This window comes from Echinops telfairi, unplaced genomic scaffold (genome assembly GCF_000313985.2).
Source record: "Echinops telfairi isolate 266 unplaced genomic scaffold, ASM31398v2 ScPeMD7_7465;HRSCAF=8503, whole genome shotgun sequence".
Lineage (NCBI taxonomy): Eukaryota > Metazoa > Chordata > Mammalia > Afrosoricida > Tenrecidae > Echinops > Echinops telfairi.
The window spans coordinates 1,270,699-1,283,587 of NW_022111365.1; the positions used below are offsets into that span (position 1 = coordinate 1,270,699).

Sequence of the window (12,889 nt, forward strand, 5' to 3'; positions counted from 1 at the left end):
TAACTGGAGCATTATTGCAGTATTAGGATAACTGGAGCATTATTGCAGATTTAGGATAACTGGAGCATTATTGCAGTATTAGGATAACTGGAGCACTATTGCAGTATTAGTGTAACTGGAGCATTATTTCAGAATACTCCAGCTCTCATCGTTGGACACAGCTAATTTTGTCTTGATGACTTGATTCTTCCATACAATGGTTCCTTGCTTTCCATGGGAACTGAGAAATAATATAATGTGTCGCCGTGTGTTAGTTGGTTTGAAAGATGTGGAAGAAATTCCAACAGCTCCCTTAATAGTGTGCTTCTGTTGCCTTGGATTATGCCTAAAGGACTTTCAGTAACAATGTATGCGAAAGGTAGGAAAGCCAAGTGGGAAGTGTAAATATGGGATACTGGCAGACAAAAGGGGAAAGCAACAACCTCATGCCAATTTCTTGATGTCCTTCTTCAATTGACTTGGATGACACTTTAGATACACTTGACAATGTATTTGAGTTTATGCATTTCTAGAGTTAAAATGTGGAACTCAGGTCAATATCTCTAAGTAAGAAAGTTCATTTGCTGCTCTGTTATGCTGAAATTGGGTAATAGAGTAAACACTGTACAGAATTTCCCCATTGAACTCTGGAACATGCATACATGTGTGGAGTAGGGGCGCTCCTGCAGTGATAGTGAAGAGAACGGGTTAATTTTCCTTATGTGAATGAAATCAAGCCGGAGCTAGGATGGGTTCAAGTAGCTCATTGACCCTGATATATGTACATGGAGTTCATCACGATGATGTACAGAACGCTCTAGGAGGGGAAAATGCAAAGGCAAACACTAATCCTATGCATTGAGAATTTAAAAACATCAGCTACGAGGTTCTTCAGTTCTAAATGATGTTTGGTCCCAAGGATCCTTGGAGCTATGGTTTCTTTCTTCTACCAAAGGAAAAAGGAAATGTATCAGGAAACTGGGCCAGTCCACAGGAAGTCTCACTTGGGCTGATAAAAAGAGCTGATAGGAGGTGGCTTTAGATGCAGTTATAAGTCAATCAGCCTTGAAATAACAAGAAACGCTATTCAGGAGAAACTGGAACCCGAAGCTAGACTTTCTCTATGATTTCCTTTTAACTTTACAAAACATTCCCTTCTTTGTGTTTTTCATACTGCCCCCACCAAAGAAAATCACGTTTGTTGCTTGCTTGTTTTTAAGTGCATGTGGTTGTGAATGTGCATGAGCGAGAGAGGATGAAGGAGAGTTAGCGTGGGTATGAATGAAAGGGAGTGAAAAAGGGAGTTAGAGTTAGAGCAAGAGATTGAAAGAGAAGGGGACAGAAACAGCAGGACAGAGGACAAAGCATTGTCGGGTCCAAAATATGCCCTTGCTATTGAGCAATAGGAATATATCTATATTTCCACCCAAGTCACTGACATTGAGTCGATGGCCACTCATGGGGACCCTACAGCACAGAGCAGAACTGTCCCCTCTGAGTTTTGGAGACCGTAACGCTGTGCAAGGGTAGAAAGCCCTCTCTCCTGTGGAGCTGATTGGTGGTTTTGAACTGCTGACCTTGCAGTAAGTAGCCCAACACACAACCACTATGCTACCAGGGCTCCGTGTGTGTGCGCGCACACACGTGCGCACGCACATATAGGTTAACTCATATAGGTAAAACAGAACCCGTTGATTTTACCTTCTCTGGTATACCTGCTAACAAAGGCAGTCAAATTCTCTTACCTGGGAAATGCAGCACTAAAAGCTTTTTGTCCTTGAGTCGATGCCAACTCATAGTGACCCTATAGGACAGGGTAGAACTGCCCCTGTGACTTTCTGAGACTGTAAGTCTGCAGAGTAGAAAGACCCATGCTTCTCCCACGGAGTGGGCTAGTGGTTTCAAACTGCCGACCTTGAGGACGGCAGCCAATGCATAACTGCGACGCCACCCGGGCTCCTCCGCCTGACTATAATAGGTATTCGAAATCCCTGTGTAATTAATGGATGGAAGGACAGTAGAGAATTGAGTGAATTAAGAAATCTGGCCAGTGAAGATGGTACAGGAAGGTACTTGAACTAAAGGACAAAATAAACAGTAACAAGAGGAAAATTCATATTGTCCTCAACAGGTGAGTGGAGTTTGGAGACTAAACTCTGTGGAGGCGTGTTTAAATCTGGTAACAAGCTCTATGAAAGACATTATTGGTGGTCCAAGGGTTGGAGCCCTGGGGGTAGAGTGACTTATGTGTTGGGCTGCTAACTGCAAGGTTAGCAGTTCAAACTCATCAGGTGCTCCTCAGAAGAAAGATGAGGCTTTTTGATCCGATAAAGATATACAGCCTCAGAAACCCAAACCCCCAGGGGCCGTTCCACTCTGCCTTAGAGGGCCAGACTGAGTGGGAATTAACATGCCAGGAGGGGTGTGGTTTCGAGTTTGGGGCTGAAGGCCTGAGTGTAATTCCAGGTCAAAGCACCTATCATACGGACACCACCCTTCTGGTTGGAGGTTCAGGCATAGCCATGATGCTTTGCTTGTTTGCAGTGGCGCATCCTGGGACAAACTCAGAAGAAAGAATGGCTGAGAACTTTCTGAAACACAGCCACTGAGCGCCTTGGGGTCGCCACGGCGCCATGGTGCAAGGGGCTGCTATGAGTTGTCAACCAACAGCAACAACTCTGTGAACTTTGGAGAAAGTCATGGCACGTTCAGATCATTGTTCTTCTACTTTTTCACCAAAATTTTCTGGTTAAACCATCTCACATATCCAAAACAAAGATTATAGGACATGCTTCGGGTTTTTCGAAGGATCAAATATGATTTCATACAGACAGGTTGCCTGGACACCTAGTAAGAACTGGATAAGTAATTCATTTTATTTATTTATTTGCTCTTGCTCACTGTGACTCTCCCTAGATGGAAGGTGAGGGCTCCCTTGTTCCCAGAAGCACTAGGGGAAGAAAGGGCCCTAGCGTGACTGACTACCAGGTAAGCGCTGAACTGGCCATGTCGAGGCCCACGGTTCCAACCTACCAGCCCCTCCGAGGGAGAAAGATGAATTTATCTGTTTCTGGGAAGATTTACAGCCTTAGAAACTTTACATAGAGTCAAAAGGTCTATATTGTCTCTGAATCGGCTCTGTGGCAGTGGGTTTTGCTTTTTTTTTTTTTTTTTACTTAACTATTGTTGTTATATTTTGATTTTAAGGAAATAAAGGTTTTAGCTGGATCCATTGGGGTTTGTGTAAAATGGGTAATACAGTTTCACACTGAAACGGGGGCCTTTAGGGGCTGACCGTGTTTGCTCATAGTGAGGTACCACTTCCTGTTTGAAGAAGAAAGAAAGAAAAAAATCCTTCCAGAAAACTCATTAAGAGGCTCAAAATTATTCTTGAACATCAAATAAGTCTTCAAAATACAGTGTTTTTGTTTGTCTGTTTTGGGGTTTTTTTGTAAGAGCAAAGTGTAAATGAATTAAAACCAGACAAACTCAATTTCCCTTCAATTAAACAGGTTTTTTAAAACCCCAGTGGAAAGGCATTTGGGGCCAAATGTGCTTTGGGCTTTAAATGAGACAACATTTTGGAAAAGAGTGTAAGAACCCAAAGCAGCGTTAGGCCCTATTCTGAGTGTAGCTAGAATGTCTACAAGAATTTCACACACACACACACACACACACACACACACACACACTTTTGCCCTCCAATAAGGAACGCCCAGGACTATGGTCATGTAGCTGAGAGAACTGAAAGAACATTTTAAAGTCATCCCTTCATTGCACATGTAAGGACAATGTACATGAAAAATGATACATGGGTGCTGAAGGAGTGACAGGTGTTTTAAGATCCCACCGCTAGTTTGGGGCAGAGCTAGGGCTACTGTTCAGGTTCTCCTAACCTACACTATTTTTCCCATACTTTCTCCAGAATGGGATCCAAAAAGATCTTTGAAATTAGCACTTATGGAACAGAATGATGAACAAACAAGGCTTGTTTCTAATAGTCCCGCTTTAATTTTCATATCTTAAATTTTATTTTTAAATTAAAAATGAAATTTTATATTGTTATAAAAGTAATATACATAAATTACTTTTTAAATCCAGTAATACAGAATTGAATAGTGTGAAAAGTAAAAGTCTATTTTATATAAAGGGGCCATGCATTTTGGAAACTTTGTTAGTTTCCATTTGCTCATATACCTATATGAGAACTTTCTACGTTAGATAATTGATTTTATTTCATCTAATAGCTAAATGATATCTTCTTGTATGAATCTTCCATAATTTTTCATCTAGTCCTCTATTGATTAGCATTTAAGTGATTTCTAATTTGTTGCCAATGTAAACAAGCAGCAATAAACATCTTTTATACCTCTCATTGGTGTGTATGCATTACATTTTTTAAAAGCTGACATTATGATTAACTTTTTATAAACATTGTACATCTCATTAGATGTTTCCCCCATTGCCCTCCAGACAGACTGTTCCAAGCCGCCTTCCAGCCAGTGGAGTAACAAGAGCAGTGATGTTGCCTCCCGCCCTCTCCAGCACAGGGCTCCAGCGACTGCTCGACTCTTAACGAATCTTATGTAGGATAAATGTGGGGTTCAGTAGGTCCACCTGGCTCTCTTTATGCAGGAGGTGGAAACTCTTTTCATGGGTCCTGTTCGTTGTCAGTGTTTGCCTCGCCCTAGAACCTTCCTCTTTCTCTGTTGAGTAGTTGATCTTTTCCTTACTGCTGTGTCAGCAGTCTTTGTATATGAAGGCATTTGCCCTTACGTAGGAAAAATAAGCTTTCTCAGTTTCTCATTTCGTTTTTCCCTTTATTTGTGGTATTTTTCTTTTGTGTTAACATACAAGAAGCGGAGAAAGAGTGGAGTAAGAGGGAGAAGGTGATTTTTTGCCTATTTTCAAACTATGTCCAGTCCCCACCCCCCACCCCCCAAAAGTTCATTAAACACAGTAGTGCCACCGAGAGCTAAGGAGTGATGAAGGAGGCTATTAACTGGTTGTCCCCTATAGGAACAGGTGTCCAAACTTTCGCTTATGATTAAGTCACAAATAAAGATTCCCCTTCCTCCAATGATTCTTGCTTATTTTGGAGTCTCCACAAGTCAGAGCTGATCATTAGGAAGCAGAGAAATCTCTGCTCCTTAGAAATCTGGACAGAACCGTATAGGAACCTTCCTTTTGTTCATTTATATGGAGTTCTGTGGAGCACAGTGTTTGACAGTATTCTGCAAATTTGGGGTGAATGAATGAATGAAGTGGTAAATGCCCGAAGACAAGATGACTATACAGGAACAAGGACTTCAATCCAATTATAAGTAATATGGATTATAACTCTATGAACTTAAGAGTTGACTCTCAAACGGAACGATTTCCTACAAATTCACCTGTTTGTTTTCTTACGTCTACTAAATGAGAAGGTCTGCAATATTGTCCCGCTCAGATTCCTTCGCACATAACGCCAGTGCATACCCATATGTTCAACCCCAACAACTCAGCTAATAGAAGGCTAGGTGTCCAGCTGAACTCTATGCATGTCTAGAAGGTTAAGGCTCCCATGGTGCCTGTAATTCTGGCCTCTTGCATGTGTGCAGGGAGATATTACATGAGGGCTTTCATTACCTTGGACACACAGCACTGACTGGGTCACTGGGAATGAATTTCAGTTTTCAATTCTGAATTCTCTTTGAGGTGGTTTGGGAAAAAAATCATACTCTTGAGTTTTGATTATGAATCCTATGGCAGATGAGAAAGTTCTCAATACTGTGATGAGTTGGTTCATTTAGCACTTCTGAACCATTTAAAAGCTGCTCTGAAGTTGATCTGCGTTATCTGAAAATGTATTTAAACACTCAATCTCTGATGCTACTTGGGTGGTGGTAATGCTCAGAATCTTGGGTTGCCTGAAGGAAATGTTAGTATTTCCAGCTGAAGTGATGAGCCAATCGGTTCATGAAAGAATGTCAGACCACTCTGAATTTCCATAGAAATTTGATCTTAATTTCAGGAAAACAACCTTTCCTTTTTGTCTCTTCTCAATTACTATCTGCTGACTCATTCTAAAAGAGTCTAAAATTGTAGCCCAGGATAGATGGACTAATTGAACAATTTGTTGTGAAATCCCTAGCACCCAGGCACAAAAAGACAAATTTAAAATATTTAAAATATAAGCACATTTTTATGACAGCTGAAGGAAATGGACATGCACACAGAGTATTTAATACACATATTTCTTTAAAGATAGCTGATAGTCTGGTCTGGTTTCCTGGACATATCTCTGCTTGTCAATTTTCTGTCTCTAATTCTGACTGCTGCTTCCTTGTGTGACCTCTGATAAGTGATGGAATAAATTTCCATCCCCATTTCCTAAGAAGGGATATAGAAAATGAAGGACCTAGTTCATAGACTCATACCGCTACATGTATCAACAGAAAAACTTCTGATCCCTCCTGGTGGCGTAGTGGGTACATGCAGGACTGCAAGGTCAGCAGTTGAAAGCCACCATCTGCTTGGAAGGAGAAAAGCAAGCCTTTCCCGTCCTGTTAGGAGTTACTGTCTCAGAAACCCACCAGAGCAGTCGTTCCCTGTCCTACAGGGTCACTGTGGGTCAGAACGCGGACTCCAGGGCAGGGAATTGTTTACAGCAAACTCTTGGGTGGCATTGCAGTTCTGTGGGTGGGTTGAAGGAGCAATGGGTTGGCAGAGTGAACTAACAGCTGGTACTCATCCAGTGGGACCAGAGGAGACAGGTCTGCTGATCTCCTTCGACAAAGATTACAACCAAGAAAATCCTAGTGGGCAGTTTTCTGCGGTAACACCTAAATTACTATTGGCTCGACAGCGCAGGAAGATGGTAAGACCCTCCATCATCCAATTTCATCCGATCTCTTCACTTTCACCTGCTTCTGATGTGCGCTTCCCCAAACTACTCTGCTTTCCTGAAAGTGCTTTGACATCTTATCTTCCTTTGAAAAAGCCCTTCCCATACTTTAAGGTTTAGGTCTGGATCCGCCCATACTGAGAAGCAGTGGTGCTGGGATGTGTAAGAAGAGCACGTGTTCTCAAACCAGAAACTTTGAACTTGAAACCTGGCTCTGTCTCCTTAAAGCTATAATCCTGGCACGTTGTGGAGCCACGCTGAACTTTCATTTCCTCTGAATGAAAAGGACATGTGATGTTACTTCTCATCGGTCGATTGTGAGGCTGAAATGCAATGGAGTACGAGAAGGTGCTTCGTACATAGTAAAGGAGTACAAAAATAACTCCTATTATGATGAGATCTCTCTCTGTCTCTCGAGTTGTAATCGCTCTTCCTTTCTTTGGGGCTATCATTACTTGGACTGTATTCTGTCACACACACACACACACACACACACACACACACACACACACACACACACGGTTATCCTCCTGCTAGGTTGCCAGAGCAGCAGTCCTTTTGTTACATTATGTCTTCACAGACATAGTCCCCTAGTTCAATCCCTACAGACTGACCAGTTTATGGTGCCAGAAGGGCTAAACTTATAAAGCCCATAAGGCCAGTGAGCCCCACTTCAGAGGTACTGGCCCTCAGGATGACAGCATAGGAATAGAGAGACCCCATTCATTATCTCTGGAGAAATATTTAAAAGTGCCTAGGCTTCTGATTGTGGGCCTAACAAATCAGCAGTAGAACGATGATACATGGAGACATCACTTAGTAAAACCATCCCATTGATGAGTTAATACATGGGTGGATGAGCACGAGAGATACTAAATCATTAAAGCAACAGAAAGTGAAACAGGGTGTGGTCTTCTGCAGAGGAAAAGACACCTGCAGAGCTCTGAGATCATTTTAAAAGTTATGGTGGGGTGAAGGTTTGATGAGATTGTGTGTGTATAGGTGTGGACACAGAGTGGCCAGCATCCTTTAGCCTAGTCAACTAGCCTCAGAACTATAAGCAAAGAGGATAGACCTGGAAGACTGTGTCGGGTACAGCTCCCTCTCCCCACCCTACCCCCAAAGTCATGCTATTCAAAACAAAGAAAGAACACTACTCTCCACCCACACAATGCTGGGGTTGTCTACAATGATAGAAAAATAATGCAATTTTCATTCCAGACTCTAAGTTAGCCAATGGTAACTCTTGACAGTTGGGCCTAGTCTGAGGACCTGTATATCAAGCTTCAGATAGAAAGGAAGGGAATAACGTTGCCTATGGCCTGTGTGCTCATTTACAATGTAGGGGTATTATTGAGAGTTGAGGGAACATTAATGTCTAAATTCATTAGAAACCCTGCTGGTAGCTAAACATCATAGAAAGCTTTCCAACTTCTTTTGCTGGGAGCAGCTAAGTCCTGGCATTAGACTAATGCCATGTTTCTAGAAAAGAGGCGTAGTTGAACTAACCACATACTTAAACCAATGCCAACCTAACTGGTCAAGCCCAAAGGAAGTGATATAGAAATCTTGAATATTACTTTATGCTACTATGATTTTAAATCTACTTAACACACTGTTTCAAAGATGTGCTCTAGTGCATCTGAATTTATTTTCTTTACATCACCAAATATTCAGTTCATTAAAGCATTGAAATTGGAATTCAACCTATTACTTATAGTCTGTAGTGGAATCCACTGATTCATTGAAGTGAATGGCTATAATGTTGTTTTGTTGACTCGTGCTATTGGAAATCTGATTTTCTCTGTCAACAGGGGAAAATGGTTGTATAAAAATCCTATCTGGAAGGGTTTTTTTAATATGGAAATAATTCAAGATGATAGCAATATACTTTTAATAAATAATGGAAATATTTTAGGCTGACATGTCATATTATATGTGATAATTCTTTTAAATATTGTTCTCTTTCTTTCTCCCTCCCCCCTCTTTCCCCTCTCTCTCTCTCTCTCTCTCTCTCTCTCTCTCTCTCTCTCACACACACACACACACACACACTCCTTCTAGGTTTCTATAATTCATCATAATGTAATGAACATAACTAAAAGCATCATGGCATAGTGAAAAGAACGTGGCCTGAAGATTCAGAACCCTGGAGTCTCATCTTGACTCTGTCAGCGTGTGTTCTTGGACAATTAATTTTACAAGACTGAGTCTCAGTTTCCCCACTTGTAAAGTGAGAAGGTCAAGCTAAATAGTCCTTTAAACCTGAATTTGAGGAGCAGTTAATGTGGAAGAGAGCTTTTTTGTAGAAATCATTCACAAACCAAACAGGATCTGTTAATTCTGCATGGCTGTGAGGGCAGATAAACTGATAAAGTCTATGTTGTTCCCACTTCTCATGTCTCTAGGGGACACTAAGGAGGGAGAGTGAGTGTCAGGAAGGGGGAAAGCATACATTTCTTTCTGAGGACAGAAGTAAAGAGTTTATTTCCACATGTTCTTCACTCTACTGTTTGCTTCCCAGACCCTGCCATGATTCCATGGGGCCAAGCACTAACCTGTCACTGATAGCCTTCTTCCTGGGCCCCTCTATCAGGGTGACCTCCATGGGTCTCAGAGACCAGCTAAAATCCAACCGAACTGTCTTATTTCCCTGTTCTTCCATCACTGATGGCTGTGTGGTAAATGCATCTTTCTTGAGGTGGAGAATGAAAACTAATTGTATCATAGCTCAATTGCCACCTTGTTAGGGGTGTGTTCCCTTACCATCCTGGTATATCTCAGTCTTATTCTAACCCTTTACCTGTTGTACTGTCCTTCAGAAGATGTGCTACCACCAGGCATGGGTTTCTTTCATCATATCCAGCACCTTGACATCACCAGGAGAGTGCTGATCCCTATTTTATTCTCAACACACAGAGTCCTGGACCGATTAAAAGAAGAAGAAGAAGAAGCCTGTTGCCACTGTGTTGATGCCAACTCACGGCAACCCCCTGTGTGCCGGAGCTCCACAGGTGTCTTCACGCTGTGACCTTCTGAAATGCCAGCCCTTTCTTCCAGGATGGACTCCAACCTCCAGCCTCTTGGTTCCTAGCTGAGTTCTTAACTGTTGGTGCCAACTAAGGACTTCTTGGAACATAAAAGAGGCATGCTAAACAGTTGATGAATAAGTGAAATATGAATTAGAGTTAATCCTGGCTTGTGATCTAGCTTTCTGGCCAACGAATCCCTTCCAGTCCAATACCAAATAAGAACTTCCACTGCAGTGTATTCAGCTAGAGTTTTTGTTCTTGTGGGCTGTTGCCCCAAAGTGTGTCTTAGGTCACAATCTTTCTGCAACCAGTTCTCTGAGTCTTCAACCCTGGAGTGGGGGGTACGTGTGGTAGTGGGTTTGAACCAATGACCTTTGGGCTAGCAGCCAAGGTTTAACCATTGCTACAGCAAGGCTCCTTTTCAAGTAAAGGACCAACCTTTAGTCGTAACTGCAATTTGGGACAGGGAGGTGTTTTGTGCCCCAATTCTAGCCAAGAAGAGAAGCCCTCAGAAGCTAAGTGCCTTGCCAAGAGACATGACACCTAAGTAGCACAACTGAAAACAAATCCAGATTTTCTGATTCCAAGTCCCCCGTTCACTTCCCCATGTCCTCCATCATGATCGCCTCCCCATCTCTCATGGCACAATGTGCTTGAGTTATACCACTGTCGATGAAATAACTGGATCCCCTTGAAGCCTGACAGACGAACTAAGATGCAGGTTTTGAAATCAGGTCATTTCTTAAAGCAGCTCCCAGTGTCACATGGTGTTCAGCACTGATACGATCACTGTGAAGGAGTCTGGGTGGGGTAGGGTGCTGTTTGCTATCATATGCTGACTTGTTCTCAGCCAAAGGAGAGTGGAACGATCCCACCAACATCAGTGGTCCTAAGACCTGGAGCCTTCCCTGAGACACTTGAAAGAAGAATTTATCATAAGGATGATGAGATTAAGATTTTAAAATGATGTGGAAGTGTGCAAATTAACACAGAATAAAGAGGTTCTATAAAGAAATGCAGACTTCTCAGACCAATCACCTCTTGAGCTCTACGACTCACAGTTTAAGATCTAGACATGCCTTATATTTCAGGACAAAATCTGCAGGTGCATAAAACCACACCCAGAATCACTCAAAGCAAAAGTTTAAAGACCATCCAAACTCGGAATGCACATTTGAATTTGTGTCTCCAAGTTACATCCAGTCTAGTGTCCCATAGCTCTATCAATAAAGGACTGAGCTGAGTGAACGCGAAGGTTAAGTATTCCTGTAAACTGGTGTGAGCATAATATGTTAGGACTACTAGGGGTTAGAACAGGACTATTGCTGAGGTAATGTAGTCCCACCATCTCATAATTACAGATGATTCTGAAGATTGACCAGGTCTAATGGGTTGTGTATTCTCACAGCCAGACCAGAACCCAGCTGGCCTTTCTCCTAAGCCCCTGTCCTCTCCAGCCACCGTGCTTGGACCAATGTGGGAGTGTGTATGTAGCGGGGTCTGGGAACCCCGACATCCAAAGGTCGCATGTGCACAGGAAATTGGACTTTTCTACCATTTAAACACCAAAGTATACACTAAGGACTCAATCCTTCTGCACTGTGGGGGCTGGGAATACCTTGAAAGGCCACTGCCTGGTGAGTGCCTTTCACAGCCAAGTAATTCAGTGAGAGACAAGGGTACGCCCAGGAAGAATTCAGAGGGATTTTCAAGCTCCTGCCACCCACTTGAAAGGAGAGTGCCGGCACTTCCAGCCTAGGTATGAAGTGTCAGTTTCCTGGTCCAAGCCTGTTCTCACTGCCTGCCATGCCAATCTCTATGTATGTATCTGAAGAGGTTAGCACATCCTGGGTAACAACCCACAGTTTCCTCCTTTGCTCAAGGGCTGGGCTTAGAGGTCTAGGCGGTGCTGAGATATGTCAAGACCCTGGAGCCATCTTGCCACCCTTCCAGATAGGAGGGGGCCTTCTGGGTAAGTGAGCAAGTGTTCCCACCAAGGGAGAGTTGTCTGGAGAAGAGTATCTTCTTACTAAATGCAAGAATGCGGACGACTGGACCCATACATCTCCACTAACATGAGAGAAACAAACCGAAAATGGTTCCCTCCTCCCAATGGTCACTCACCTACTCCTCACCCACACGTTTGCCTAAGAAACACATAAACTCCCCCTAACCCATTATCCAGCAGTTATCGCATCTCCAGATTTTAAAGTTTTTTTTTCCCGTTTGGTACCTTTTCCCCAAGTCAGCATATTTCAAATTTTCAGAAAGAAATAAAACAAACACGCCGAAAATAAAAACCACGCTCATTAAACTTCGCCCAGGTGATAAAAATCTCAGGAAGTCTCGGGACGCACCCTCTTAGCCTGCTCTTCTTCAACTCTGACGCAGGAGCCCATCATTTGGGGTGAAAGGGTATGGCGGCCTCTGCCAGACCCCACCTCGCCAGCGGAATCGATTTTCCAGAGAAACCCTTGCTTAGCGGTGCGCTACAACTTCACAGCGGATGCCCTGTTCCATTCATTCCCTCGCCCTGGTCCGGAAAGCCAGTCTTTGCCCGCCGTGTGATGCTAGACACGTTGGGGTGGGGTGGGGGTGGGGGTGTCCCTCTTTCTGCTTCAGGATTCACTTCCCCCTTTCAAAGGGACTGAGCCGTCAGCCCTCCAGAAGTTTGACAAGGAACCAGACGCTATCGAGTCCCTGGGCTGCAAGTCGCGACGGAGCCCCAGGCAGGGCTGCCGGCCGGGCAGGGTCCCGCCACGGGAGTCGCAGGGGTCCCGAGGCTCTTTGGGGGACCAGCGAGCGCAGGGAGTCCCAGGCTCTTTGGGGGAAAGGTGCGAGCGGCCGGGAGACCCAGGCTGGGACCAGAGTCCCTGCCCGCGGGGCGGCGAGGTCCGCTCCTTTGGTCCCGGGGCGACAGCCGGAGCGAACGGGGAAGGGAAAGCAGCCGCGCCGACCAGTAAACAGGGCTCCCCCGTCCCCCCGAGGTGCC

General features: G+C 43.7%; 1 protein-coding gene across 1 annotated transcript in view; it reads right to left on the reverse strand.

Moving 5' to 3' along the window:
• FLI1 (Fli-1 proto-oncogene, ETS transcription factor) overlaps nucleotides 1-12,889 on the reverse strand; it is a 144,546-nt gene that overhangs the window by 131,152 nt on the left and 505 nt on the right. The gene's annotated exons all lie outside the window — the stretch shown is intronic.